Genomic DNA, 6,831 nt, shown 5'->3' on the forward strand with positions numbered 1-6,831 from the left:
CCCATAGTGGCTGTACCATTTTACAATCCCACAAACAATACAGAAGCGCTCAGTTTTCTTCCCATCCTCACCAACACTCTCTCTTCTCTTTCTTTTTTTCCTCCCACTGAGTGTGATGTGGTGCCTCGTTGTGGTTTTGATTTGCATTTCTTTAGTGCGCTGATGATTAGTAATATCGAACATCTTTTCATACACTTGTTAGCCATTTGTACATCATCTGTGGAGAAATGTCTATTCAAATTCTTTGCCCATTTTTGAATTGGGTTATTTGATTTTGTTGTTGAGTTGTAAAACTTCTCTATGTATTCTGGATATTAATCCCTTATCAGATTTATGATTTGCAAACATTTTCTCCCATTCTGTAGGTTGTCTTTTCACTCTGTTGATTGTGTCCTTTGATGTACGTTTTTTTTTTTCCTGAGGAAGATTTGCCCTGAGCTAACAGCTGTGCCAATCTTCCTCTATTTTTTAGTATGTGGGCTGCCAGCACAGCATGGCGGCTACCAGAGTGGTGTAGGTCCATGCCTGGGAACTGAAAACACGCCACCCAAGCAGAGCATGCTAAACTTAACTGCTAGGCCATTAGGGCTGGCCCGATGCACAAGTTTTAAAGTTTGATATAGACCCATTTGTCTCTTTTTGCTTTTGCTGCTGTCCTGCTCATTTTATTCCCTAAATATCTCCACGTCTGCTCAAGTCTCCTCTTCCCCTCGCCAGCACTCTAGTCTACACCGTCACCTCTCAACTGTCGGCTGCAACGACCCTCAATGCTCCCTTTGTCTTTAGTCTTCCTTCCCCACATCTTTCTTCCATCCTGAGTTAATAATATGGCACTTAAAAGCGTGCATTGGAACATGTCTCTTCCTTACCTGAAAACCTTCATAAAGGCATAAACCATGGCCTTGGGAACCTGTTGATCTGAAAACCAAGTGAACTTAAATCAAAGATCGAGAACTCCATCTTGACAAAGTGAATTGTTTTTACATTTGTGTTCTCTACATAATGTTAGATCTTTTATGACAGAATCAGGTTTGGCATATAGTAGCTGTTCTTTAGATTGCCACTGAATGAATTGAGTGAATGAGAAAATCGTTGTTGAACATTCCTGAGATTACTGACATTAAGTCAACAATTATTTACTGAATCATGAGGTGCAGCGCTCTGTGCTGGGTTCTTCAGGAGATACAAAGTTTCTCTTTCTAAGAACCTTACAATTCATTCATTTATTCAACAAAATATTTATTGAGCACCTACTATGTGCCAGATCCTGCAGCAAGAATGGGAATACTGCGTTGTACAATATAGACGTGCTACCTAGCCTCATGGAGATTTTGATTTAGTAGAGAAGACACCCATAAAAGCAATTACATAAGTAATTATTTAACTAGAGTTGTTATAAGGGCTACAATGAAAAGCACAGAAATCTATGAGAACATTTTATAGAGGGTCCTAATCCAGGGTTAGGGATAGTGGAGGTTGGGAGGGGCAGGGTGGGGGAATAAGACATATACACAGATAAGTACAGCAAAAGAATGTGCTCCGTTCCATGAGAACCTCAAGCAAAACACTAGTGAGACTTAGAGAAGGGAGAATCATACTGAACAGGGAAATGTGTTCAAGATCCAAAGGAACTATTCCTTAGCGGTGGGTCTCTGAGCACGCAGCAAAGGAAGTAGTCTAGGCAAGGAAGGGGATGTATATTTTCCCAGCATCCTCTAAGTTCTCTAAACATCAATGGGGAGCTTGTCAGAAATCCAGAATCTCAGACTGAGCTCTAAAACTGCTGAATCAGAACCCTCATTTTTAAAAAGATCCCCATGTGATTTGTACAGACCTTATAAATACCAGAAAAAATGAAGACATCATGTCAGAGCGCTGTAACACATTTTGCACCTCCACCATCAAGAGGAACTTTTGCTGTTGAGCGCTACACCACCAAGGTGGCGTCTCAATCTGTAATGGGTACTGCCCACAAAGGAAATGGATTGGTTAGATAAAGTCAGTTTCCTTATTTGTGTGTCTGCCTCATTTTTATTTTGTTTATTTGTCTCTAAGTGAAGACAACTTATTTTTTAGAGCAAGTTTAGGTTCATAGCAAAAGTGAGCAGAAAATACAGAGTTCCCAGACACCTCCTGCCACCGCACACATACAACCTCTCCCACTATGGATATGCTGTACCACAGTGGTACATTCGTTACAACTGATGAACCTACAATGACACATCATCGTGACCCGAAGTCCATAGTTAACATTCAGGTTCACTCTTGGTGCTTTACAATCTACCAGTCTGGACAAATGTATAGTGACATGTGTCCACCATTGTAGTATCACACAGACTAATTTCACTGCCCTAAAAGTCCTCTGAGGTAATTTCTTGGTCTTTAACCAGGACAGCACATGCAGGAAGTCACAGTGGTTAGGTAAAGGCAGTTTCCGTTTTGGAGAGAACTCAAAATCTCCTTCCGCTGCTGCAGAACCCGACTGTGTCTTGTTTTTGTTTCAGAACCGCAGAATAAAAGGAAGCATGTGAGCTCAGAGCAGAGAGGGGGCCAGGGAAGGAGAATCCAGCCCAAACTCTCCTTCCTGAGCTCCTTCATAAACTTGGTTCATTGACTTTTTGTTCATTGACTTCCACCCATCGCTGTTTCAAATTGGATGCTACCCTGGCATTATTTTCTTCTTCCTGAAGTAGTTCATAAGTTAAAGCCTCGGTCAACTTCAATCCAATATACCTAATCAAGTTCATTTGCTTTGACCTTTTGAAACTCATTTTAAACACGGGGACTTCACTGTGGAGTGAATTTCTTGACACTTGACACGGTGCAAGTGGAATCACCTTGTGAAGTATTTTCTGTGAATGCTCATTATATATTAAATATTTTAGCTCTTTTTATTTTCAACTTATTAAAAAGAAGTTCTTCAAGTTCAAGTCTGAATTCAAAGTATAACAAACACTACCATCCACAAGTCCCTACCACATTCCAGCACGTTCATGGTTGGCTCATTCAATCTTCACCACAGCTCTGAGAGGCGGGTCTGCGCTGTTCACACTTGAAGAAAGTGAAGCTCGAAGAGGTCAGATAACTTCCTCAAGGCTTCACAGTGCTAGAAACACTCTGACTCCAAGGACCATGGTCTGTCCACTCCACCAAGCTGTTTAGTACTTACAGATCTCATTTTAAGGAGTTCCTAGCTAAACCTGTAAATGGTATATTGGCTGAGGACACTAACTGCCATAATGTGTCTTTCTTTCCTCTGTGTAAAATCCTGAGGTAGACAACCAATTAGCCTCAAACGCTATCTAACCATTTAGGGCAAAAACCACTGTGGTGGTTTGTTACAAAGTAGGTTTAAGAAGATTGCCAATAACACACAACTCAAGGCCCCAAAGGAAACTGTAATATACATTATGTTGATTAATAATATTCTGAACCAATTTTCTACTAAAACCTCTACTGTAACAGACCATTAAAACTTATTTACAAAATTTCCACTGCAGCTGAATATAATTTCAGCTCAACTGTTTTCAAAGTTTTAACATGAGGATGAGCTCACAAAATGCCAAAAAGTCACCAAATTTCTACTTTAATACGAAGCCACCTGAAGGTCTAGGGAATACGTACTTCACAACTGTTGTCTCTGAGACAACAGTAAGTGATATTTTTTCCTCACTAAAAAAAGTCTTAAAATTGATGCTGTCCTCCTGATTTGAAGCATCTCTGCACTTACATGGAAAAATACAATAGCTATAAAATAATGTTTTTATATAGAAGAACCGTGGTGTGTGTGTGTTTTAGGAAATTGACGGGACATATCACTATTCCTCTAAAACTATGCATTTTCATGATTTTGTGGAAGGTGAAAGGGGTTTTCATTCTTCGGATTACATCTAAGAATTTGTTTTACCAGTTGTTTTGCTGATAGGAAAGTACAATTTTAAATTATTAAAATTAGAGAATGACTTTAAAATCCGTTAACTGATAAGAACATGCCGATAAAAAATGAGACAAAATGAAGACGTCAAATAGTGAACTGAAATTGAAGAGGATAATGAAAATAAAGTTTCTCCTTAGTTTATGAGGGATGTGCCACGTTAGCCACCTGTGACTGCATTGATGGGAAGACATTTCAGTAATCAACAATAACGCAACCAGCATGGCAACTTTATCACCAGTACAGCAGCAGCCATCATCTCCTGAGCACCTACTGTGTGCAGCATTCTTAGACCTACTATCTCTTTTAAACTCCACTACAACCCTATAAAGGAAGCGGCTATAGACAAGCAACACATGGGTCTCAGAGAGTCAGCTTGTCCATGTCACACAGCTGGTCAAGTGGCGAAGCTGGAACTCTAGTTCAGTCGGACTCAAGTGTGTATTGTAAATACTGCTACCTTATCTATCTTATAGTTAGGCTTTTTAAAAAGTACTTTTTTGACAACTTTTGAAAAGGAGGTCTGTCTTATGTGGTAGTCTGTTGCGTTAGTGGCCCCAGTGGGCTACGTATCCTGGTCTTCATGTGTTTGTGCAATTTCCTCCCCTGGAATCTGGGCTCATGACTGGCTTTCATCAACATAGTGAAGTAGAAATGATACTGTGTCAGGTCTAGGCCTCAGCCTTAAGAAGTCTGGCAACTTCTGTTTTTGTGCTCTTGAGAGACCTGAGTGGTCATGTCAGAAGGATGGCTCCCCACCTGGAGAGCCCACATGGAAAGCGAGAAAGGCCCAGCCAAACCAGTGGTCCAGCTGCTTCCTGCTCCTATCCATTCCCTCCAAGGCACCAGCCTTGTGGGCGAAGCACTGTGTTGGATGTCCCAGCCCTGGCCACCCTCTGACTATCTCTTTTAAAATATGTGTTTTCATGACTTGAGGGTACCAAGGGAGACCAGCAGAAGAATTGTCCAGCTGAGACCCACTCAACTCACAGAATTATGAGCACATAAAATGATTTTGGTCTAACCCACTAAATTTAGGGGTGCTTTGTTACATAACAATAACTGAAATAGAAATTCACACCTGGAACTGAGGTACTGATGTAACAAAAGTTTAAAACGTGTCATTGGCTGTGAGACTGGCTGGGGCTCAAAGTGGTCACGTGACTTCCAGGCAGTCAGAGAACCAGGAAATGGCCAAGTGAGGACTTGAATCAAGGTCTATCTATCATTCCACTATACCTCATTATCTTCAGCCAAAAAAACCACTTCTCCTCAATGGTGAGCAAATGCAATTATAGCCCTTGATGTTGATGTCACACGGTATTCACTTCATCCTTTACTTTTTTTTCTTTAATTGTACAATGGTACATTTTTCTCAAGGAAATTATGTGATTCTTGAGGGCAGACAGAGCTTCTTTTATGTCTTTTGTATTTTACATAGTAGTTAGCAGGTTTGGGGCCACAAAAATCCACCCATGCCCTATGTATTTTGCATCAGCTTCATAAGGCCGTTCACCACTCCCCGTGCAGTTCGGGACCTCTGTGCCTACGAACATTGTTCTTTGCACCTCTGATGCTGTCCTCACCTTGTGCACCTATGAACTTATCCTTCAAGGGTCAGTTCCCACATCACCTTGGAGAAACAGCCCTTGGCATGTTAGTCAGCCCTCACAAAGAACAAACTCTCTCGACCATGGGATGTGAACTGTGCATGCACCCAAAACACTCTGTTCTGATCCGGGTTCAGTTGGACCCACTAAGTCCTAAAGTTGGATGGGCTCTGCAGCTGTTCACCATAAGATCGAAATGGCCCAACCAGACTGAGCCTGAGCAGGACCAGAGGGCACAAGTAAGTGGCATGAACAGGTAACCCAGATCCGGGCCCCAGCCCCATGTCACCCACCACATTTGCACCAGTTTGCACTTACAGCTATATGGGGCTGGAAGAGAAACCAACAAAGCTGGCGAAAGAAGAGGAAAAGTTCAAGCCCCAGATCAAGAAACCAGGTGTAAGGTGCCTCCTACTTTGTAGGCAATCAACAAATCATTGATACTTTCTCTGATTTCTGGTTTATGTGCTGGTGGAGGTCACGGACACATGGCTGGCCTAGACAGATATTCTTTTTACTCTAATACGGTGATTCTCCTTCTGTGAGAGACTGCCTGAACCGTTCGAGGTCATACGTCCCTCATGAGATCTTATGTCCCCCCACCTACTTTCTCATTAGCTTGTTGAAGGAAAAAAAAAATGTGATCGTTGCATTAACCATGTGTGTGTGTGTTTGTGCGTGTATGACCAGCAGTGGCTCCTGACATTTCCTACTCTTGGACAGAGCAAACTTAAGTTTTACTTTTTTTTTTAAAGATTGGCACCTGAGCTAACATCTGTTGCCAATCTTCTTTTTTTTCTTTCTCTCTTCTCCCCAAAGCTGCTCAGTACATAGTCGTATATGCTAGCTCTAGGTCCTTCTGGTTGTGCTACGTGGGTCACTGCCTCAGCATGGCCTGATGAGCTGTGCTAGGTCCGCCCCAGGATCTGAACCCAGGAAACACTGCGCAGCCAAAGCAGAGGACAGGAACTTAACCACTTGGCTACAGGCTGGTCCCAAGAGTTCTACTTTTAATTTTGAGTAAATTCAATAAGAACAAGTCATGCTCTGCCCACACTCCTCTCCCACCTTGCAAACAACTGGAAGGGCAACATTTCACCAAAGCACTCCCTTTCTGCTGGCCCTCCAGAAGCTGAGACCAGGAAGGGAGTGTGGGAAAGTAAGGCTGGGGCAATAGAACCCCCAAATGCGTGGGAGCTGAGATCTTTTGCAGGAAAAGTTGGAGGAGACCTGGATAATTTGGGACCAAGGGGGATGGATGGAAAGGTAAGAAGGAAGGCTCCAGCT

Source organism: Equus quagga, chromosome 11, assembly GCF_021613505.1.
Source record: "Equus quagga isolate Etosha38 chromosome 11, UCLA_HA_Equagga_1.0, whole genome shotgun sequence".
NCBI lineage: Eukaryota > Metazoa > Chordata > Mammalia > Perissodactyla > Equidae > Equus > Equus quagga.